This window comes from Plutella xylostella, chromosome 13 (genome assembly GCF_932276165.1).
Source record: "Plutella xylostella chromosome 13, ilPluXylo3.1, whole genome shotgun sequence".
NCBI classification, from domain to species: domain Eukaryota; kingdom Metazoa; phylum Arthropoda; class Insecta; order Lepidoptera; family Plutellidae; genus Plutella; species Plutella xylostella.
The window spans coordinates 6382487-6408535 of NC_063993.1; the positions used below are offsets into that span (position 1 = coordinate 6382487).

The 26049-nt window shown below is 36.3% G+C and overlaps 1 protein-coding gene and 1 non-coding gene across 4 annotated transcripts in view; one reads left to right on the forward strand and one right to left on the reverse strand.

Annotated features, from left to right (window-relative positions):
• LOC105380254 (eye-specific diacylglycerol kinase) overlaps nucleotides 1-26049 on the forward strand; it is a 126592-nt gene that overhangs the window by 56828 nt on the left and 43715 nt on the right. The gene's annotated exons all lie outside the window — the stretch shown is intronic.
• On the reverse strand, nucleotides 25061-25816 carry LOC119692276. The gene is made up of 2 exons (XR_007266920.1): nucleotides 25650-25816; nucleotides 25061-25335 (listed from the first exon to the last, which is right to left on the reverse strand). It is a non-coding gene; the product is annotated as an uncharacterized LOC119692276 (transcript).

Genomic DNA, 26049 nt, shown 5'->3' on the forward strand with positions numbered 1-26049 from the left:
AGTAAAATCATTTATAATACCAAAAGCAAACGAAATCTAATTTTTAAGCGTTTGTTAAAACTTAATTGGTGTGTGTTTAAAAATACCTGTACACATTTGCAATGCAAAACGCATGCAAGCCAGCGGATCAAATCAAACAACAGCGGAAATGACAAAAAGTGGTCCCTTGCACTGCTTTATCGATTTAACACTCGACTATTGAACCAGCGGGCATCGGCCAGGTACTGTGAAAATGCAAACACGATTTAATCAAAGTGATGGACTTTGATGATGGAAAGTGTGGACACCTCTTCACTTGGGCAGGATTCGAAATTAAATTTGAACAACCAATCAAAATTAATCGCGCGTGTTGACGTCACAATAACAAAGGCCTGAAGACCTAGCACGGGGTGCAAGACGCGCACGCCAAGACGAGACAAAACTTTTGCGCGCGGTTTCCGTCACACCGAAAACCTTCTGTTGCGTCTTGACGTGACCGTCTTGCGCCTCGTGTTAGGCCTTCTGAATGTAGGTAAGACTCGCATCCTTTAATAAAAAACTGTGATGGGCCCTTAATAAAGCCGATAATTTAACATTTACCTAAACAATTATATATACTGAACGTATAGAACAGTATATTATTGTCTTTCGTGCAACCCAATATAATTACTTATAATAATATAATAACTTTACTAATGTATATTGAACTGCCTCGATCACTGTCTTTATCTATCCACTAAAACGGTATACCTACTAACTTATTTATCGATGGAGTTTAAATCCTAAAATTTATTACAATTAATATATTATACAGCAAAACATGGAAATGTCATCCACCTTTTGATATAAAACTCGCTCGATGCAGTCACATGTTAGACTTCCATAATAATTAAAATTAATTTGTGTCCAGTGAAACAAAGAGAATTTGTGAATATCTATCCTATACCATTGTAATAAGGCAGAAATTTCCGGAATACCACTCCGTGGATATGTAACATAGCTCCTCAATCGGGTCATTTCAGGGGCAAGGGTCGTATAAAGTTATATTAATTTGCTAGTAATGCAACCGACCTTTGAGCCCGGTACGATCAAGGGTCGACTCTTTGAGTAGGTAACTATATAAATTAACTATGTGCTTTAATTATTATTTTTTACTTTCATTGTTTACTTAAGTTATTTTAAATCTCTTATAATTGAATTTGGTCTAATTATTTTTGCTAGTTAACAAAATTTTAAGTAGTATTTAAGTATATTTATTATTTTAGTATACCCAATTACCCAATTACCTAACAATCATTTTAACTACTATCTTACATCTAAAGTTTGTCTGGTAGATATTGCTATATGCAATAATTAATGTAAGTTATATGTATTTTTTGTTGTAAAAGCGTATTAATTTACAATATAGGTACCTAGTATAATTTGCAATATTTTTTTTGTAAATGCTGCAGTAGAAGTTTTTATTTCCATGGTTTTAGATTATTTACACACCATTATTGCATGTTTTATTTGGGCATAGATAAACTTTTTGTGGGACATGATGAAACGTGCTTTAAATACGTGTAGATAAACTAACCCCAGCGACAGGCTGATATAAATAAATTCGGGAAAAAATATCGTGTCGTGAGATCCCCGTTATTAAATGCACATCAATATGCTGAATATCCTCCCTTAAATTACAGCTAAGCTTGGTAAACTAATTGAATAGAACATTGAATACATTTTGACACAAATTCAGAATATAAAAAAGCTTGCTTGAATGTAAACTGTTGCATTTGCAGTTGCCTCAGGATTTTGAGTCAAATCCTTTTGTTTTTTTTATATTTCGTCTTCAGAACTATGAGGTGTAATACGCGATTTAGTGGGTGTCATGATGTTTCCTTTAAGTGATTGCTTGTATTGTGGTATACAGTGGGGTTTCTACAAAATTTGGTTGTATGGGCACGGATATAAATATTGAGGCGTAAGGGTTTGGGAAGAACACAGTGTCCGGTTGTTAGAATTTAGAATCATACATGTATTTTAGTATAGGTACCTTAAGGTAAACGCAGGTATTATCGCCACCCTTAAGCCATTTTTTTACTTTGAAGATCGAATAAAGGGTTTCGGTTAGTCGTAATTATATTATTTTTTTTTCCTTGTAAGTATGGAATGTATATTTGTCAAAATTTATGTAAAATTTGTAAAAAAGCTATGATTTATAGACAAAAATAATTAAATGGGACCAAAGGGCTATTGTTGGCATTACCGGCACTTTGAAGCCACTCAGTAAATTGAAGTTTCTTGAAGGTGGTGGAACCGAAACTTTTTTTGGGTGGCGGTGATCGCTGCGTTCATGTTAGTATAACCTAATTACATTTGAAAGTAACTTGGGGCTTTATTAAGTAATAGCAACAACATTTTCGTGTAGGTTGGTTAATTTTTAAAACCAGGAACTCATAATTATATTTTTATATAAAATTGAAAATGTGTAATATAATAGCCAGGCCCTGTTTTATTTCCGTAAAAATACACGTGTTTCGGACTGACCTACACAAATACATGACTGTATATAATGCATTATGTATGTTCTGTTAAAGCCGTCTCTCCTGTGAATCAGAGCTACATAAAGGAGATACACATTACATATTCCGTTTGGGAAGTGAAGCTACAATCGCAATTTACCGTTACAGCCGTAGCAATTTGTGATTTTCATTTTCAAGACGATTTGATTATGCGACACTTACGTAGGTACTAAATCTTTTTATATCCATTTCTAATTCTCTTTGATGTCGTAATAAAGTGTGACTACCTGACACAACCCCTTACAGCTTACAATATGCTTTTTATAACACTATATTTTAGGTTAAATTTGAGATAAGAAAAAAAATGTAACTTTAATAGACTGTAAGTACCAGCTAGCGTTGCTTCGTAGGTTCCAGCAAGATTGCAATTGTAGCAATGTAGTTGGCTACCTAAGTATGTAATAGTTCTCTTTGTTGTCGGTAAAGAAGGTAGTTGAGTCAGTAAGTCGGTTGGCCGGGGGCGCCGAGGGCCCCTTGCAGTCGGCGGTGGCGGCGTGCGCACTACGACTGTGGGGTTACCACCACCGAACATAAGCTATCGCGATAGGGCCCCTGAGCTGAAAATATGGTAGGTACTGATGAGTTTTTATTTGTTTCATTAAATTTCTTCGTCCTTGGTTAGTCGTTAAACTTAAGCAGGTCATGAATTTTGTGGATTCTACCAAATATACGTACAGGATGTAAATTAATATATGAAAAATATAAAAAAGTAAACAACAGGATTTCTAGGATAATTTATAGTGTCAACTCTATACATATAACGGGGTAGGGGTGGTAGTAATGCCATCTATCTTATTGGCATATCCAAACCACATTTAAAAAATGGGTTGGAACCGGAAATCTTTTTAGAGGTACAAACGTAGGTATACGTAGTTACCATTCCGCGTCGGTCGGGTTATTTCGCTATTGAACCAACTAAATTTATTGGTTTGCACAACTCACGTTGGAACTATAGCTGTGAGGTTTGGTTGATCTCGGGTTTCAGGGAAGCCATTTCAAAGTATAAGTTGAAGGAAGTAAGTTTACAATCGGGCGTCGTGGTTAAGTCTTATATCGCCGGCCCATTCTAGAGCTCTAGAATTATTTTCATAGGTACTCTTAACTGACTAAAAGAAGGAGTATAAATAAGTTATTAACTATTAACTGTCATTTATATTTTTACGGTTATATTCCGTTGATTCGATCGTCATTTGTGAAAGAAAATTTCATATTATTTGTTCGTAGTACGTAAAAACGTCTCACGAATGAAAACCAGCCAAGTAGTACCCGAGGACACAATACATGTTATAACATGCTACCTTACTTATTAGTTATGTACCTTTTAACAAAATAAGTTTTTTCTAAAACAATACATTTTAAAGATTAGATAATAATAACATATTGGCCTACAATTAATAAATTCAAATTCAATAAGGGTCAACGATTTACTATTTAGATCCATCTCGGGTTTCGTAGAAGCCGTATTTCGTAAGGAAGTAAGTTTAGACTCAATCGCGGCTGGCCCAAGTAGGTACATTTTAGTGTACTGTTGTAATGGGAAAAAATAATACCATCCCTATTTTCGCAAAGGGCTAAAACGGTAATGTGTACATAAAACGATCTTGTGTCTGTACAGTAAGTAGACATCGTATAATTCGACCGTCTGACGACCGAAGCGCGTCGGCACGACGTCTTCACGTCTAGAGTATAAAATTTTACTGTCTCCGTCGAAGATGTGGGAGCTCTCGTGTGACGACAGCCTAACGTAACGTTTGACTCTTTTAATGCCCTTAGATTTATGATTGCAATCGTAAACCCTTAAATACATAGCAGTAAAAATCAACGTCGCATGCTTTTACTACATTTTTATTGTGGTGCAATCCCCACTTGAAAGGGGAAAAAACTGTAGCGGCGTCGGCTTGCGGCTTTCAATTAAAAATGAAAACTACTTCCAAGATAAGGATTAAATTAAACACTCAAAGGTATGGTGCAACAAAGTGCAGTGTTGTTTTATTTTTAAAAACTTGATAAACGCAGTTAAAAGGATGCTTGACCCTAGGCGAGATATACTTAAGTAATTATTAAAAATATAAAAATATTAACTTTTAAGCACCTTTTTAGTCACAAAGGTACCAAAATCACCAACTTCACTGTTCATTGTTATTTTCTTATACAAAGGTATTAACTATTAATCCTTTGCTGAATAAAAAAGGTTGTCTCCCCGCCTTTTACATCTACCTATTCAACACATTCAATAAAATAATATAATTATAAACAAACAAAAACCCGACTGCACGCTAAAAAGATGAAAACAAGTCCCAATGTTAATGGAAAATATCGTAGGCGGGGACCAGCAGAGGGTTCACCATTTAGCTGAATGTTACTTAGAAAACGGCCTTGTGTGGCGGTCAAGTTGGTCCCCGCTTGCGATACTTTCCATTAACATTGGGACTTGTTTTCATCTTTTTAGCGTGCAGTTAGGTTTTTGTTTGTTTATAATTATATTTTTTTATTTGTAACTTTTTAGTTGTTTTTATTTTATGAAATTTTACGTCAGTAGTCGGGTTTTAGTTCATGAACATTTTTTATTTCAATAATTTTGGCGTTGTTATTTAAATACCTTCAATATGCATATTTTGGAAATGTGCAAATCAAGCCCTTTCATTTGATACCCCACACGGCCTAGTTGGAAAAATATTTTTTTTTCCATCATCACGTTATGTCCTCTAGAGGGCGCTATGTACATTTTAATGTAACGTCACATAACCTATAACCATTGCGCCATCAATACGCTTCTAACGATACCTCATACATCAAAATCTATCAAGCCGTTTAGGCTACAGGAGGGAACAAAGAAACAGACAAACATACATACATAGTACATACATACATACAATCGAAAAACATTTCCCTCCTCCTTCGGCAGTCGGGTAAAAACAACCACTTTCTCCAGTACAGTTTTTGTTTTAGTTCGAAATTTAAATGTTTCTGCTTCAGAGTCGCTTGTTGCCACTATCTTATTTTATTTTTATTTTAAAGAATAAAACTATTTTATTTTGAATTTTCCTCTTTTTTGCTTTCCTGTCACATAACTTTTTACTAGAGTGGAAAAAATATGTTTGGTATTTCTTACGTTTTGGCCTAAGTAAATAAATGATGCCGAGAGCTGGCAAGAGATGGCGTGAGACGTGTCGAGAGCCGCGGCACAAATATTATATTTTATCTGAGTTTTTGCTGTTGTGCCGGTAGACGGTCGCCGTCATAAAATCATTCAATTACTCAGACCGAGGAAGATACTCGACAACTTAGTTAACAAATAATTCAGGTTCAATTAAGTAAACAAAAAAAATCTAAGTTGGTAATCTACCAGTGGCCGAGCCGATAAATAAATAATCAATCATCTAATTAAATAACTCATGAACAATAAACATGACACAAAAATGAGATTTACTATAAAAGAAGCCGCAATTTCTAAAAAAAATAGTCCCTTGAGCTAGAGCGGTGGTAGCTCAGTCGGGTAAGCGCCCGCTTCTCACGCCAGAGATGCGGGTTCGAATCCCGGCGCTGACGTGTAACAATGAGTTCTTTGAATTTAAGTACAATGTATACCATCGCTCTTACGGTGAAGGAAAACATCGTGAGGAAACCTGCACATGTAGATTTAGCACATCTAGATATGTCTGTATGGGTTACCACCAAGCCGCAGTGGACCAGCGTGGTGGGAAATGGTTCAAGCTTAGGAAGGCAGTTTAGACCTTGGAGATATGCACAAAGGTTCCACTCGAGAGAGCCAGGTGCAGGTACTTACACCACCAGAGAGAATAGAATAGAAATATAATAGATAGTTATAGAAATAGTTATAGAAAAGGGGAGGGCAACCAGTGCCCATTCGCCACTGCGACCTACAAGATCTATTGTCTTTATCTTTATCTTCCCTTTAACGTTTATTTTTAATGGTATGTTGGGTACGTGCGTTGTACCAAAACAGCGGAACGGTTAATATAACAACAAACTGTTTTCAGTCATGTATTGTTTCAAAATATACTGTTCAAATACCTATATTTGGTTTTGTCCACTGGTTTGTGCATGCCATGGTCATCTTATTGCCAGTTTCAATAATTATAGCTATCGATGACTGTTAGTTACTTTCTTACAATCCATTTTGCACTCGACATTTTTTTTTATTAGCACCTAATACGGTTCGGTCTTGTTTACAAATTACAATACAAAAAAATCTATCTTTATTGATTTATAATCTCCAAATTATATTTGTACACCATTGTGTTTTTTCAATTTTTTTATCTAAAAAGGGACACACACATAAGCCACCCTAAGTTTTATGATAAAAATTAATGAGCTATATAACGCTATGTGTATAATATATAAATAGGCATAAATAAAATCTTGGTAAACTAACAATATTTTTTTCTTTTCAGGTAAGCTTCTATAATCGAGTTAATATTCTCAAGGTGTATATTCAGGTAACAAATACCTATTAATAACTTAAACTAGATAGTGTAGCAGTCGTAAAAAAATACGGGTACCTATAGGTAGCACAAGACCTAAGGTACTGCTGGGCGAATATCGACCCCAACTGACTATTATAAAGCAATAATGTACAGTTAGGGGCAGAGAAACCTGACCGCTCTCAGAAGCATTTTTACTATGAGAGGGGAGACCTGACCGTACATACAGGCTGTTGAAAATGTGGTATAATAAGCCGGAAGAGTCATTCAAGAAATAATCATAAACAACTTTTTAATAAAACTCGCAATATGAGTAGCAAAACACTGGAGGAAGTTAGCTTAGTGCATTCACACGATAGAAGAAGAATAAAACGCGTTTCTACAAAAGATTCCTAGTATTCTAGTATAAGAATAAAACTAAATCAAATACAACTAACACGATAACAGATCGCTCAAAAATTTAAAGTCAAACCAATCTGTTCGTTAGGAAAAATCACAATTTAATAACGAAATTGAATAATAAAAATATTGTGGTTGAGATAAGAAGAAAAGGTATAGTCTCGGTACAGTATATACTTACTTAAAGCTGAACTGATGTGATTAGTTACAAGTAAGTTTGTACGCTATGCGATCTGCGATCACGTTTAAAGTCCTAGCATATATATGATTAACAATTAATATTTTAATATACCTACCTAGCATACCATAGAACTAAAAAAAAATATTTTAATGTTCGATCCAGATAATACCCGAAGCTGAAATGGTGTGAGGTCAATAAATTAATGCACTAGCGACTTTAATTTCCATAACTTATGTTAATTTAAATTTATATACTTATTACTTAAATGAAGTAAATAAATTAAACGCTTAACCCATTTCAATGAAGTTCTAGATCAAACATGCGTGCGCGACCACTGCGGCGGCGGCGGCGGTCAAGTGCATCGCTAATTGCCATTCATTAAAATTCTTATTTACGTCCTACGCCATATCAATCATGTGGAACTACTCGTACAAGATGGTTAAATCAACATGCAGTTAAAGGGAATGTCTGAGCAATACTTGTCTTGTACATTTGTAGTTAAAGGTGGTTTTTGTTTGTCGCTCGCCGGGCTCGGACACGGTGCAGTGTGGAGGCAGGTGCGCAGTGTGCCGCGGAGTGCCCGCGTGCGCCCGCGCAGACTGCAGTGTGCATGCACCTCTACACACCGTCAGCTGTGAGCCGCTGATCACCGCCTGCTACCTGCCCCGGTCGATGCTCGTGCTAAGCGCTTAGTCACGACACGCGCCGCCACCGCGCGGTCGACCGCCATGCCGCCTCTAACAACACTCTCCCGCCGCGATCGTGATAACAACTGTGATAAATACTGATAAAAATAGATATGAAACAAAATGGGATTCCTCGACGGCGTCTCCTTCTCAGTGTTCAAAAAGTGCCCGAACCTCAAGCTGAAGCGCAAAAGATGTTTTCGCAACAGGTAATTTTGGGGACGCACGTGTTCCCTTATCATATCTCGTAGTGCATCGATACGGGAGTAACGGCCGGGATGGAATTCAGTAAAATGTTGACGATGGCGGCAAGTGGGCCAGCGCGGGAGGAATGTAAGTACAATGCGTTCGGTCGCCGGTACATGTTTGCTATTGATTTGTCAGAACCTTGAACTTCATTGTGGATGGTCGGCGTTACTTTGTGTACGTACCTACTAACTAGTTCTATGTACTGCGGTAAGAAAATGTATCAAATACTAATAGATAAGTACATAAAAGGTATGATTGACTTCTGAATCATAGTTAATATCCTACCTACAAGTGTTAACTCAATGCCAGTCAATGCCTAATCGTGATTCACTCATATTTTTGTATTTTCACACTTCTATGCTACTAAGTGTGTACCGAGCGATTCACACTAATCGGTAGTGTTTGTTTTATGTCATAAATGTAAATAGGAACGTAAATTGAAAATAATTATAAAATTGTATCGTATGTGTAGGAACAGGAATATTGAAATAACAACAAAAATAAATATCCTTACGTTTCCATAAAAAACCCGTAACTTCCTCTTTTGTAATACGAGTTGTCCCTCGAGATTGACGAAACGTTCGAATACAAGAAATAATATCAATGTAAAACGTATCCGGGTACATCAAACAACACAGTATACTTACATTTACATACAGTTTTTACATGATGACCATCTTGACTCTATAGCCAATACTAACTCGAGGGTATCAATTCATAATGTCCAAGTTCGCAAAGCTCAGTGCTCCACAAACAGACAAACGTAACTATGACAGTGGATAGTAATGGATGGATGAAGAAGATCGAATATACTTGCTGAGTTGTGGCGCTCTTAGGGCATAGCTTAGCCTATGTCTAAATTGGAGAATTGGCAGAAGATTTCGAACATTTATTATGCTTTTCTTCCTTAATACTTCCTTAGAAAACCTAGAACCTACCCTTATGCATGATATCATTCGTCCAACATTAAATAATATGTAGACACTGTAAGAGGGCATCTGTTGATTGCATATTTATGGAACTGAGTCAATATTAACCTGATTTTAACCCATTTTGAACACCGGGAAACTCATTTGTTTTGACAAATGTGAATTTAATGGGTGTCGGTTAGTTAAACGAGGCTTGACTATCAATAACTGATCGAATGGACCGCGCTATGCGAGTTAGGCGACTGAATTTCTATGATCAATTGTATATTTCTCATCACATTTACTATTTACCTACCTTTGTATATTTTTAAACAAAACCAATAACACACACAAGGAAAACAAACTAAGTAAGTAAACATTAATTAAACACGGATTGTATTTTCTTGTAATCCACAAATTTATCTACCACGATACGGTAATCAATAATATTCAAAATAATGTAAAGAAACTTTAGAAACCACGGTTACCAAAACTTCGTTCTAAGAGGAGGGTTGAAATTGAAATTCAAAAGCAAAATATGAAGGTCAGGAGATACCCGGTGCATATCAAAGAGCTTCGTTTGCACATCGCAAAGATATCTTCCACCCTTCTGCTTGCATGGAAGGGCTTTCTATGCATTTCAGCTGACGTAGCCCTACAGGGCTACAGGTCGCAGCGAAAAGGTATATCAAGCTTTTTACACCTCAGTCAGTTCAAAAATATGCACAATGTACCTACAAAATGTATAGTAGTGTTTCCAACGTATTTCTATACGGTTCTCCATCTACACTGTGGTTGCACATTTTTTTACGAAGAGTGTGAGATATAAACTAAAGTCACTTCCATAAGTAGTATGTAGGTACTTACCTACATAAACTGAGTTTTTTTCAAACATATGATGTCACTTAGTATTCGTGTCCGAGACACCTTGAAGAACCCTGACAATGCATTTTGCTGGTAGTATTGTGATGTTGTCCTGAAGCATTGTGTTTCTGACTTGCTCTCCGCTGGAGTGCCCTTGTACTGGTTTCAACAGTCTTTGGACGGGTCACACTATTTACACATTTGATTTAATGTTCATAGTCCTCACAAGTATTTATTTCGATAAGACTTAATATTCCTACTTCATTAATAAATATGAACTTGGCGATAGACGTGATAGTCTTCGATAAACACTTATGATATTTTATGCATTGACTTCATAAAACCTGGGTACTTAAAAGTTTTTTATAGTTACTTCAGTTTGTAACTGATAATCAAACGCGTAACACGCATACTATAATAGTTACATTGTAAAATATAGGTACGTTCCATTTAAACATGTTTTAGTTAAAGCCAACTTATACCAAAACGGCTTGAAATTGACTGAAAAATACGGTGTCAATAAAAAAAAAGCTAATCGGATCAAATGCAGCCAAGCCTTGCCGAGTCCAACTAAAATTGTATTCATCAAAAACGATTTATTTATTTGATCCGTGATCCCGATCGAAATATCATGCAGTGCAGAACTAGTAATTTGATTGCACTCGTTCGTACGGCCTCCCACGCTGCGCCCCACTCACTCAGCCTATTTAGGATAGGGCAAAACACCCAGTAACTGACCACCTTAAGGGAGTTGTTCCAGTAATTTATCTGTAGCGGGCTCAATTCTTATCGCTTATTAAATCCGATTTTTGTTTTAGAAACTAGAATAACAGAGCTACATTCCTGAGTAAATAGCAAACATGTAGAAGTTACTCATTTTTTTTATATATTTTTGCAAACAAAAAATAGTGATTTTCCCAGTAACTGACCACTAAAATCTAGTAACTGACCACACTCGATGCCAGTAACTGACCACCAATTTAAAATGGTTTAAAAATGGAATTATGATTAAATCTTATTATTATTTATTTATTTCATTACTTCATGTAATAGTACCGATCCTCTGGTCTCTTTTAATGTGTGACACATCACTTTTGCTCAAGGTTTCTTAACTGAAAAGTGCATTAAATTAATTAATCAGATTAATGCATAATTTAAATGATATCTTATCCTAATAATCAACCATTTATTTATTAAAAACACAAGTTTATGCATTTTTGTTAAATACTTAAAACAAAGGAATAAACACACATGCACATAGTGAACACGCATTTTAAATTTACAGCTTTCAGGGAGATTAAGTGGCCCCAATGTAGTACCTTCAGATAAGTCACAGAAAGGGCGATTTTGTTTGTCCGGAACAAGCCAGGATCAGTGGGACAGGCCCATGAAGCATTCATGGTGCCAGAAACGAGCATTTTCTTAAATATAAAGTAGCGAATCCAAGCGCTAAAGCCGGTCTTTTCCATATTCGGTATCAACTGATGAGAAGGAGGAATCGTGGCGGATTGCATTGTCGACCTGGCCATGTAGCACGGGGCGCTATTAAAACATGACAAAAGTTCTCTGTCGCGCTCGCTCTTGAGGCTGCGCGATGTGAGTGAGCGCGATGCAAAACTCTTGTCACGTCTTAAATGCGCCCCGTACTAGCCCTTCTGGGAAAACATAAATTCCCCGCCGGAAAAGTAGACCCTTTCCCCGCCGGTCCTTTCAAGGATGTAGGACCAGAGACAGATGGTTTTCATCATTGCTGAAACCCCACCCAGAGACTTTCAGTGCGGCTAAAAGAGTCATTGAGGCTAGCCATTGTAATTATGACCGAATCAGATATTGGGGGTTAGTTTTTCAGGATACAAAGATGGATGCCTTGACGAACGGGATTTCAATGACTTTGTTGAGGATTCAACTGGAATATTTAGGATGCTGTTGAAACGTGCTTTCGTAGGTAAGTATTTGGCCAAAGACAGGAGTAGTCATTTCTGCAAGGGGGACAGGGAATCTTTGCCTCGTTGAAGAGGCGTCACTGAAGCAGAACATCGCTGTACTTTCTGCATTTTCCGCTGCTGGACTAATGTGTCTGCCAATGATAGTATAGCGTTGCCAGTGGATTCCGGATAGTTGTGGTATCGGTTCCAAATGGCTGGGGTTTTGGTCGTGGTAACAACTTATAGAAGAATGCCCCATTTCTTGTGTGCCAATTTTACCGTTCTGTTTGAAATTCGCTGGCCGTTCATAATGCCATTGAAGGGCGTGTTGGTGCACCGGCTGAGGGTGCTAGCATTGTAGTGATGCTTTCTTTTTCCTATTTTGCTGAAGTGGCTTTGCCTGTCTTTGGAAAAATGTGGAGGCGCGTTTCGTCGGTAACGTATATTCGGGTTGGGTCATTAATAGCGTCATTGAGTTCTTGTTCGCCAAGTGCTTTTGTGCTCGGGGAACCAATTTCAACTGGTTCACAAGCGCTCGCATTGGTTAGGTACGCCTTCAGCTGTTCTGAAGAAATCATTTGAGTATCTTTTCATAGAGTGAGATGGTGAAAGCCATTTGTCTCCTGGTCTTGCATTCTTGAAGGGACTGCTCCAAGGATTATCTTTAAGGAAAAATGGTGACATCTGTCTTTATCCTGGAGAATCCACATTATCCTAGGCTGATAGTATGCTCCACTAGCGTTTTTATCTTCCTCATCAGCTAATACCGAATCTGGAACAAACTTGGACTTTGTGTTTGAATTCTCTATATTTTAAAAGGTGCTTGCATGTCACCCTGAATTATTTTGGAACGTCTTGTTGATCCTAGTTTGTCTCAGACAAGTGGAATTGCCTTTTCTATACTTTTTTTGCTATTTTGGCGCTTCTTCATCTCGCTGAAAGCTGTAAAAATATATCATATATAATAATACCAGTAACTGACCACCAATTTACCCAATAACTGACCACCTATGTCAGTAAATGGAAGGAGTGAAGATAGAATGCTCATATTTTGACACAAGAAAATGGCACATATGAGCTTTAATATTACGTTCTTATTTTGCCTAAATTCAGCTTCAACCAAAAATCCCAATAACCGACATAGGTGGTCAGTTATTGGAAAATCACTGTTTTGTCGTCCAGTAACTGTCCACCTCATTAAAAACAATCAAACGGGAAATAACAAGCTGAATCTTATCAAAAACGTAATCTTCATAATTAAATCTATATGGTATATTTTTTTCTTTTAGTGATTTCAATATTTTTCATGGTAAATTTTACTATCAAAAAATTCACTTACCTTAACAAATACGTTAGTCACAACTGCAATTTACTCGGTTCGCGCGCCAACTGAACTTTTTCGATCGCTCACTATCCATCTGTTGGCGGCTGGCAAAATCTTTTGTATCAGTAATGCTCTCAATGAACCACAAAATAGACTGGATGTTCACTAGATGGCCCTGCTTGGCTATATTTCTTATTTATTGGAGTTGAAGAGGAAGGTGGTCAGTTACTGGCACATGGTCAGTTACTGGGTGTTTTGCCCTATACGAAACAATACTGACAATAGCTATATTGTGCAGCCTGACGCCTGACGCAATTCACCATCTGTGCGTTCACAAAAAGCTTGTGCCAGTTACCTGTCTCCATGCAATTATGGTATCTATAACAGGCACAGTATAGTCAACAGTCGCTGCCACTCCAGCTCTCCGCATGGGACGAGGTAATTTGAACGCACAGACCATGGACACTCCGGCCCATGACCGTGACGGGTCACGGATCACTGAACAAACTACTCTTTTTGTAACGAAATTGCACACGGAACACTATAGTTTTATCTAAATAATGGATATTTGCTTCGTATTCCAACGACAGGATCTATATCAATAAATATGAACCGAATTGGTGTACGCGAAATACGGATTACTTATCTAGTTATCTCTCGAGCCTGAGAAATAGATTCCCATTAGATACTGAACGGGGTCGAGTGGTTGCATTTCTTATAGATTATGTTGGCAATAATGTCAGAGCACGCGTGAATATACCGTAATTAATGAACTGTCTAAAACATAATTAATCTAACCCGAATAAAATTTCAAGAGTATACTTAACCAAGTTTTTGGATATTGTAGTATCGTGATGGGGGGTCTTATAAGGCTAAGAAAAGCTTCATGTTAATCATATTAAGAGATCCCTCATCAATGGTTGCCTAACTAGCTGATCGTTAATGCATATGACACTTCGATTGCGACAAAACGTGACTATTTATTGCCAACATAATGTTCCTATTTATAACAATTTGTCACAGATAATGAGTGGCTCAGTCAGGCCTGTGAACACATTAAAACGAGTCACGCTATCTTTTATGTACTTATTACTTACATAGGAGTCTTAAGATTAAACTCAATAACTATTATATTTACCTCTTCGTCTCGATGATCACTACTAAAAGACATGGTAAATACGCGATCGTAATTGGCCAATAGGAGTTTACTGATGGACCTATGCCTTCCCAATAGGAGCCGCAGCACTGGCCTCGTTAAAATAATGTTATCAAAGAGAACGAATTCATTCACACGGAAAAATTAGCCTACTTAACAAAAATAAATACTGAAGAGAAAAAAAAAAAGAAATGTATTTATGATAAGAGAAATATGAAATTAAATACGTTTCTCCTTACATACTTCGGACTCCTGTATTGACTCTTGAGCTTATTTAGTCAGTATGTTAATCTGAAGACTGACATTGTAGGTGGGTGATAGAGGAGAGAGGCTCAAAGGTCCAACGAAATCTTTGTAACGCTGTAAAGGTGAACTATTGGTGCATGTAATGCAGTAGAATCGAATGCAAATGTTTGATGACGAGGCGACGGAACTGACTACCTACTCCTGTAGGTTCTTTATAACTGCACACTACCCAGGACAAGCATGTATTAATGGGAAAATCTAGGTATACTGAACCGATTTTCCCAGCTTGTCGTGCAAGCGGGTGTAGGGTACAGGGTGGAGCCTTTAAAGATTTTTTGGGTTGGTTTTACAGTCACAGTTGGTTTTTATATAGTAATATATGATTTATTTTAAATAATTAAATAAATAAATAGAGTCTTTATTTCCACTAGCATTAGTCCTAATAGAAATATGGATCCGCCCTTGAGGAATTCTATAGCAGTCACATTTTAAAGCAGCCATGTGCTTGTAACTAGCTGTTACTATTATTAAATTTAATCTTTAAATATGTATGTACCTGCCCAACAACAAATGTAAGTTTTTATCATAAATTACTTACGCTAGAACAACATGCAGTCAGGCTCTCAAATAAGAATTATAAATATTGGCCAAACTATTAACATGATCGTGTTGGTTTTGTTAGGTACATGCGAATTATTTACCTCATATTGGCTATATGCGGATATTGTGGAATTGATTATATTTTGTTCGTATATAATGTATTATTTTCTTGAAACTAAATGTATACAGAAATGATCTCAGCAAGTAACAATGACTCAGGTAAATAGTAATAAAATGGTTATCATAATAATATTATAAATTCGATAGATTCTAAGTATGCATACTATCCATATAACAAACTAACAGACTTACAATTATAACAATCCGATATCAACAAATATTTTTATTCATGAGTAAGTACTAATATTTTATACTACTTACCTACTTTATCCCTTTAAAGGCAACGCGAAGCTCCAGCAGAAAAGCTATTACATAGATACCTAAGCAAATACTTATAATTGAATCTAGAAGACTACGAGGCTTTTAAATTCATTTATATTTTACAATCGTCAATTAAGTATTAATAAAACATTCAATGGTGCTCTGTCATTTATTTTAATAAATAAACTTGAATGAAACTTAACGCTCAACGTATGACGCAGTTAACTTCAACTACAAAAACATTGAATAAAAATCACCGATAAAACAGGGTGTAAACATCGTAGCATCAGCTTTATACATGGCCTAATGTGGAGCTCATTTTGTGTGGCTTATCTGCTTTGCGGTAACCATATTGACTTTAATGATATCCATGTGTGCATGGATTACATTATCACTGCCTCATTTTCGCGATTAGCGTGATCCTTTTACATAATGGAACGGAGTTTTCTGTTCATTTTATCGGGGAGCATAGAAGATCTTATATCTATAGATATAAAGTCCGTATTAGGCCAGCCAACACATTGATTTATACTTACCTATATTGTACTGACTTGCTCGCGCTTTATAGCTGTAAACTACTTATTCTTCAGTATATTCTAATAATTCTATTACCTTGCAACAGTTCAAGGTGGCCTACTTAATGGCTATTGTACACGTGTAACTAATAATATAAGTTTAATAAAAAACCGACTTCAAAAAACAACTAAAATGTAAGAAATAATTTAAGGTTTACACAAATTCTACTCGTATGTGACAGTACAAATATACCTAAGCAGGAACTGTTCTTTTTTGATGTTGGTGCGGTGACAAAGTAATCTGAAGAAATATGGCACCAACTTCAAAAAAGAACAGTTCCTGCTTAGGTATATTTGTACTGTCACATACGAGTAGAATTTGTGTAAACCTTAAATTATTTCTTACATTTTAGTTGTTTTTTGAAGTCGGTTTTTTAATTTTTTTAATTATTATTTTATTTTATAGTTTTTAGTTTATTTGAAAAGTAAGGTGCAAATGATACCAAAAAGTCCTACTAACCAATACGAATCATTCAAGCCTAAACACGAAGTAGTTGCTATATACCGTTGAGGAGTTCCCCTGACTGCCTTCCGTTTCCATCATCAGATCAGCTCAAGGTCACCATCATATTTTTTTGTTATAGGAACTATATTTACGTTCTTAATTTCATTAGAATCGGTTAACATGTGCCCAAAATGGAAATTCATACCCTGTTTTTACCCCTTTACCCATCCTTGGGGGTGAGATACAATTCTGAAAAAAAAATGGGACCACCTGGGAGCTCAACCCAATACAACAAAAAAAGAATTTTCAAAATCGGTCCATAAACGGCGGAGTAATCGGTGAACATACATAAAAAAAAAATAAAAAAAAAAAAAAAAAAAAAAGATCCCGACGAATTGAGAACCTCCTCCTTTTTTTGAAGTCGGTTAAAAATAACTCATATTTATTCACTTTTATCAGCCTTTCACCGGGAGGATCGAGATATTATGATGTTATATCTCACACACAAAATTAAGATTCCTCATCTCGGGATTCAACCTACCGTTTATGGCTCAAAAACCCGCGTCAGTATAAAAGCTGTACTAGCTGTTAATTTCACAAGTTACAACAACTTGTATTCGATTTATTCGGATTATTTTAATCGGTGAGAACTCGACACGATTCGATTAAAAAGTTATACTCTACCGTTTAAAAGTTAATTTCAGTCTGCGAATGACAGGGTTAAAATGTAAATAAATTAAAAACTGCACCATTGAAGTACAGTTTAAAACTCCGAGCAAAATCATAACCCGTAACCTGTCAGAGCCCTTATTCGAGCCTGTCGCCCTTGCTGCGGTCACGGGCGCCCGGCCGCCAACCGGTTAAATCCTCCTCCGTGCCACTATTGTTGCTGGCTGGTTATGTCACCGCGCCCAGCCAGTTGTGTCATGCAATGCATGGAGGGTTGACATTAAAAAGTTGAGCTGACGTCATCACGCGCTCCGGTTACCGAGATGATCGCGTGAGCCGCGCGAAGTTATTATTCTGATGGTCTGGGAATATTTTAAATATTAAATTTACTTGGATAAATGTACTTAAATCACAGTTCCACCTACCCAAGATAGAACTCCAATAATAAATACAATTGCCCATATACCCGCGGATTTGTTTGTTTGAGTAAAAAAAAATACCTTTATTTTAAAATATTTCGATTAACTATTTTAGGATGTCATTAAAAAAGCATCATAATTTCCTGATTGTTTTCCATCGTAGCAGGCAAGAACCCATTAGGAACATTTGGCTAAGATTATAGCCCGTATAATGTCATTCGTATTTAGTTTTTCATCCTCTGTTATGATTATTTTAAAACTGTGTATAAAACATTACAAAGACAAATAGCCAAGGCCAAGAATAATAGCCCTTTAAACAATGAACTTGTTTTAATTGCACTTTGCAATTGCTTGCAAAATTATTGTTTTCTAGGTTTTTTTATTTTATATGCGAGATAACTTAACTAGTAATAATAATGCACATTCTAGGATCATTTTACGTGACAGGAATTAATGAATTTGTTCTTAGGAAACCCACTGTGAAATAAGGGTTAAAAAAATAACTACTTACTTATTCGATACGTATCTGACAAATCTAACAATATTTTTTCGAAATCCGGAATATTCACTGTAATGTACTAAAATGTAGATAGATAGATAGATAGAATACACTTTATTTGTACACCAACAAAGAATAATAAGATTAACAAATTGCAACTTAATTATGGTACAAAAGGCGGTCTTATCACTAAAAGCGATCTATGCGAGACAACCTTACAATGTACTATTTGGTTTCATTAAAAATTCAGGATGACTGCCATTTTTAATGTTGATTTATTATTTTTTACAACATAATGTGTAATGACTGTGTACTTACGTACACTGAGTAGGTACGCGGCCTCGCTATACCACACCACTATTATCCCTGACTATTCATCAGTGGACTGTGCGGAATTTAATTGAAGGCTTCCTTCGTCTATCGTCTATGGTCAAATAGGGGCTTTGCTTTGTCATTTAAATGACCCTCGTTCACTCGTTCTTTCATCCTAAACGGATGTCGGTTATCTAGTGTTCTTGTCGAGGCAATGACTTGTATTTGTATGTGGCTTTTGAATGGCTCGGTAATACGCACAGATTCAATGCTACAATTCATTTTTGGTATACAGAATACGGACAGAGTTTCTTTAGAATAATACCATTGTGCTATCACAGTTAGTAGGTAGACGGATAATATTACAGGAAGATAGACTGGTATTTGATCAGCGATTTGATGTAACATTAGTAACAACTCAAAGAAACAGTCAAATCATTTATATGCTATAAATATGTATTTAAAATTTGTATCATACATAACTTCAATATGTATGTTGTGGAACAAGGAGCAAGATAGAAGGATGAATTGCAAATTAGTCTACCGAGGTCCGAGGCCTATCGACAACGCAAAAGAATGAATTTAGTATGAAAACATTCTGATGTTTGCTTAGTCTTCACGAATTATACCAGGTACTTGCGAAGATACCTCGGTGTCCCAACTGCAAGCCTGCGGTCGTAGTATTATTGCACAAACCAATTATGAGGTGACCGACTTGTTACCGGCCTATCTCGTCAAACCACGGAATTAACCGCACCGTGGCGGGATCATCAATGTAGCTGTCGATGTTATCCATACATTGTGTATCGACTGCCCGTCTCAAAATGTAAGGTTTTTGACACCTTGTACTTTTAATATTTATATTATCGACGGAATTAGCTTGTCATATTGTGACAATGTGAAAAATCTTGGTCTCCACATACAGAGCAATTTGTCTTGGGAGCTGCAGGTTTCTGAGGTCAGCCGTAAGATCTATGCATCCATGCATGGACTCAAACGCCTACAGAACTTCCTGCCGTACTCTACCAAAGTTACGCTAGTCAACTCATTGTTGCTCCCAATTATTGATTATGCAGATGTGTGCTACCCTGATCTCACCGAAGAGCTACTTGATAAACTCGACCGTCTGCTCAACTTATGCATTCGCTATATTTTTGGCCTGCGTAAGTATGATCATGTCTCTGATTTTCGTAACAAACTCAAGTGGCTCAATATCCGTCACAGAAGGAATGCTCATATTTTATCCCTCGTTCATAGTATAGTCTATAATTTTTGTGCCCCATCCTACCTAACAGAACGCTTCACGTTCTTCGACTTTTCTGACCGTCCTCAACGGTCAAGTCGCAATCTTCTCTTTCGTACCCCAGAGCATAATGCGGCAGGGTATTCTGATTCTTTCACTGTGACAGCGGTTCGCTTGTGGAACAAGTTACCACTGGATATAAGGCAAACTAAGTCTATAGATCTTTTTAGGGTTCCGTAGCCAAAATGGCAAAAACGGAACCCTTATAGTTTCGTCATGTCCGTCTGTCCGTCTGTCCGTCTGTCACAGCCGATTTACTCGGAAACTATAAGTACTACAGTGATGAAATTTGATGGGAATATGTGTTGTATGAACCGCTATAAAAATATGACACTAAATAGTAAAAAAAAGAATTGGGGGTGGGGCCCCCCATACATGTAACTGAGGGATGAAATTTTTTTTTTCGATGTACATACCCGTGTGGGGTATCAATGGAAAGGTCTTTTAAAATGATATAAAGTTTTCTAAAAAACATTTTTCTTAAAGTGAACGGTTTTTGAGATATCAGCTCTCAAAGTCGTAAAAAGTATGTCCCCCCCCCTCTATTTTTATAACTACGGGGTATAAAATTCTAAAAAAAATAGAGGTGATGCATGCTAATTAACTCTTTCAACGATTTTTGGTTTGATCAAAGTATCTCTTATAGTTTTTGAGATAGGTTGATTTAACTGTAATTTTGGTTAAGTTATTTTATTTGCTGCTACGGAACCCTTTGTGCGCGAGCCCGACTCGCACTTGGCCGGTTTTTAAATCTAAAGTTCGTCTCCACTACCTCCAAGAGCAGAACATTCAGCTTAACTGATCCCTATCTACGAATGTGATGATGATGATAGTAATTTTAAGTTTATGTATGTATATGTGTATGTATGTAATATATGTATGTATGTATCATGTATATAATTATTTACTTATATTGTATTGGTATAGTTATATTAATATTTTGGTTAGGTATTCAATTTAGACCATCTTCTATCGTAAGCACTACCAATCACTTTTTCAACATCACCAAAGGTTAACTGGTAGAAAATGCTGTTAGCATTAAGTTCGCCTTTGTAACAATTTATTTTGTTCAATAAAGAGTTTAATAATAATAATATTAAGGGTCTGTTTCACAATGTCTGGTTAGTGGCTACCTGACGGATAAAATACATGCTGTCACTCTCTGTTATTATTTTTTAAACAGTGACAGCATGTATTTTATCCGACAGGTAGCGACTAACCAGACATTGTGAAACAGGGGCTTAATATTTAATAATAATATAAAAGTAATGGCATTATAAATGAATTAAAACAAATTGTCATTTAATTTTTAAAGTAGAACCATTAGCCAACATTTTATCCAAAACACTTGATAAATAATTTAAAACCACTTAAAAATTATAAACTCCAAGAGAATCGGGAAGTTTTTGGCGAAATGCGAACCCCCGGCCCATGACTTTGTGTTGGGAGTTTTCTTATATTTTATGCATTCGAAAAGCAATAAAGGCTGGAGCACAATTTAGAATCCAATAAAATGGTGAAAATACGCGTTGAGTTGAGTCAGAGTCGAGCCGCCCCCATGGTGCCCATACAGTTAATATAAGGTCTATTCTCTCGAAAATTCCGTTTTCAGAGGCGCTAGCAGCAATGATGAAAAGTTGGCGTGTGTCACGCATACTGTGCAATTTCACCCCATGAATAAATGGTAAAATCATTCGATTTTATACCCCCGATGGAAAAAAGGGTGTTATAAGTTTAACGTGTCTATGTATCCGTCTGTGGTAGCGTAGCTCCCAAACGGCTGAACCAATTTTCTTTTTATATTTTAAGGTTATGGGTAATATTACCCGAGTATCCTTAGCGATGTTCCATGAAAATCGGTTCAGCCGTTTAAAGATTATCACGTCTTATCTAGTGGGTCTATATCCTGTGTCTTCCTGATGTTTGAACATCATCAGCTCTTTATTAGATGATGAGGGGATCTAAACACCTTCCATTTGTCCTATCGATTCGAAATTTGCTACCGTTGAAATATTTTTTGTGTGTATAGAAAAAATTCAGGAAAATATCATGTTTAAAGACCTATAGCTGTATAACATTAGAAAGTTAGTTTGTTCTCTTGTCTTTTCATGTTATTCTAGCCCAACTATTCACTCAAAATGATTATTTATAAATATTTTAAATAGGTAATTATCGTCCTCAAAATCATACGCCAATTTATTTTACGCCCTCAGAAATCTTGAAAGAGAAAATATCTTCAAAGTTTTTTTTTGCATTTCCCATCTCTATCACACGTTCTGCTTTGAATGGCGTCGGATATGATAGCAGATGGTTCTCGGTTCCGCCTCGGCTTACTTTTCATTCAGTCGGTTGGGTATTACGAATACACGACTGCTTTCATTCCTCCCGTTTTCTTGTATTTTTCACTTGAATACCTTTTTATCTGTGTTTTTTGTAATCTCGAGCCACATTATTTGTGTTGCCGGTCAAGTGTGAATAAGACTGGTGTAATGGGGTCCCATTCATAGATTTCAATAGATTTATAGTTAAAAGATATACCTAGTTTCGAAATTGGGATTAATTTTTTTGCTTGCTATATAGGTAGATGATTGTAGCATTGAATATAATTAAGTTATAACTTAAAACACAAATACACACACATATCCTATACCCACACACATCCACAATGAACATACCTAGGTTCAATACAAGAAGATAATATGTAGTATGTACACATCGACATACTTTCTTAATACCTACTAGATCTTATAAATTAGGAGATGGATTAGTGATAGTTACGTGGTTGGAAATAAATAAATATTTGATGTGAATCGCCAAGCTATCAAAGCTCAAATTATTATCATATATCCTGTGCATAAAAACGCTTTACTTGTACATTTGCGGTACCCTAAAAAAGATCTTAGCCCTCCGGTTCTTTACTTATCCAACAAGAATGACCTTAATTTGTTTTTATTTCCCGCCTTTTTGTAGCAGCCAATTTGCTCTCCTAATGTTTGTTATAAATAACTTCATTCCGTTAGCTAGAGTTTAAAAACAAAGAAAATTTTATTTTCATTTTCTCTAACTGCTAGTCTCAGTATTAATAGTTCCTATAATACTATACTTACCTTTGTTTTGTCCGAGACATTGGATTGTGTTTTGCAAACACTAGAATAGTCGCTGTACAATGTTCGACATTTGCAGAACTATCGAGCTATCGAGATATTTTCGGAAACACTAGGCACTGCACCATAGAATACTAACTTGATAGTAACCGCTGTGCAGACGACGCGACCGCGAAGCAATACCACGCGGCTGCCCGCGCCGCGCCGTGTCGCCGCGTTCTCCGTCCTCATAGAGAAAAGAACACTACGTTTTAAGAGATGGGAGTACAAGGGAAAAAAAAGTAAAAAATACTTGTATTCTTTTTTTTTATTCACGCGTACTAACAGAGGGTACCAACAAAACAAAAATTATGACGTACAAAACTGCCAACATAGCCCCGCTGAAATAGTGATGTGCTTCTTATGGATATTTTTTTATCGATAACTAGTAAAAAAAAAAGTGCGAGTGTATTACTTTAATTTCAGTTTTACACAATAGAATTTCAGTGTTACACAATGACACCAACGTTAAGTCTCGGTTCAACGTTATGTTATGTTCCTATTTGAACACAAAAATATAATCCATAAAATAAACTCGAGATTTTCCGTTGACGTAAGTGCTATGATATAATGTTGAAATAAAATAAAAGTGGAAAAATATAAATTTATTATAAAATAAAGTGTCTGCAGTAAGTCCCACACATGGAATTGTTTTTTTTTTCAATTGGATTCTTAAAATGTTGTGGTAGAAAATGATTGCCACAAATTCGTTTAAGTTGATGTAGCTTTTCAATAGGCACATAAACCAGATCCTCCTTACCGGTCATCTTAACCCACTGTTTACATCTGCAAACAACATTTTTATAATTATTATTAAACAATTAAATATTATTTAAGTAGGTATAATAAAAGTCACTGGTAATTTTTGTATGGAGATCCGAATTTGATTTTCGCTAATTTCCAAAACTAGTAGACCAAAGTTGTTCTGATTGATGAGCTGTGCGTACTAAAGATAAATAAAAATATCGATATCGATAAAAAAAACATTCATGCACTATTGTTGGTTGTGCAGACCCTCCAGTTATTTTATTAGACTTTAACTTTTTTATACATATAAATAATCTAAATCCTATGCTTTAGCCTTTAATTGTAGCTTACCTTTCCTCATCCAGTGGAAATTTGGCCATGAAAATTCTCTTTTGGCCATCTATACGACCGGCTAGCGGCTCTTAAACCACATATTTCACAAGTTTTATAAAACATAATTATTATCAATAATATCAAGCAAAACTAATAGTTAGGTACCTCCACACAAACACTGCACTTATCCACAGTAATAATAATATATAAATAACAGTTAAATCTTAATTTATTTATGATTTAAAATTATTTTTCAAACTAAACGATTGACTGACTGACACTGACAGATGACAAAAGCCAAAGATGTCTATGATAGCGTAAAAAGTACTCTGTGAGCGGTGCTCGCCATTATTTTTCGTACGCGTTCCATACTTATTTTTATCCAGACTGTCTTGCGCCAGACTGTCCGTCCTCAAAGCACACGCACGCGGGACGCAGCATTGGCCGAGTATGGGGAAGCGCTCGCGCGCGAAATCTGGTCAAAACGCATGCTATAGTATTTTTGACATTGTGCGCCATCGACTATTTTGACATTCCTTTGCGATGGTACGAGAGTTTTCCAGGAAGGAAGGATTCCCCTGTTTCAAATATCCCAACCTGACTATACCTCCACATCTAGTTACTAGGGGGGACTACTTTCACCTCCACTGATAAAATAATTCAGGTTACTTTATCAATTCCTAAACAAAACAAAATAAAAAACCAAAATTAAAACATCCACTTAATATTTATTACAAACGATACAGTCAAAAGACACTAGAAAATTCCTTAAGCACGAACTACAGTAGACTCGAGCGCTTGCGGTGTTAGGGCCTGTTCACACTGGCTGCACCTCCTGCAGCGCCAGGAGTTGGAAGGAGGTAGTCCACTGCCGAGGCACTCCAGGTGGAACTGGGAGCAGCACAGGCTGCACTTGATGCTCGCGCACCCCTCCACCGAGCGCTGGCAGTGGGCGCAGTCGACTTTGCAGGATTCCATTGTTTCTGTAATTGGAAAAAATATATTGTAGATCTACTAATTTGATAACTTGGGTGAGTGCCAGAAGCAGTTAGTGGATTACGATTTCTCGAAGCAATTTTTAATAACTTAATTCCAAACAATTATTGATCGCTATATCAATTAGCTACTGAGGTATACTGTCGGTTTTGCCTACGTACGGATAGCTCTCGGATTCATATTCATAACCATTATTAAATATAGGAAACTGGGACAAGACTTTACAAGACCACAGGCAGGCAACTTGGTGGATCGTAGAAATTAGAAACACATCGAAAACGTAACTAAAAGGAACACTCACAGGTATAGTAAGAAAAGAAACTGATGACCTAAAAATTAATTAATAAGGAGAAATATTTTTTAGTTTTACAGAATGGTTTATAATTTTTAATATTTTTATATTTGTTTTCACCTGGTAGAAGATTTGTTTAAAACTGAATTTTTTGAAAGGTTTCGTCTTGAAGACAGTTCTGCATCTATTCTAAATTCAAATATTTGAATACCTATACGCTGTCTGACTTTCAAATTCACTAAAAAGGTTAAGTTTTTATTCACGAGTGTAAAATCTCCTTGGTGAGTTGAATGAGAATGCTCAGAAAAATAACTTCCGCATGTCGTACCTTACGGTCGTGTATTAACTAAATATTAACCAACATAAAACCGGCCAACTGCAAGTCGTACTCGCGCACGAATGGTTCTGT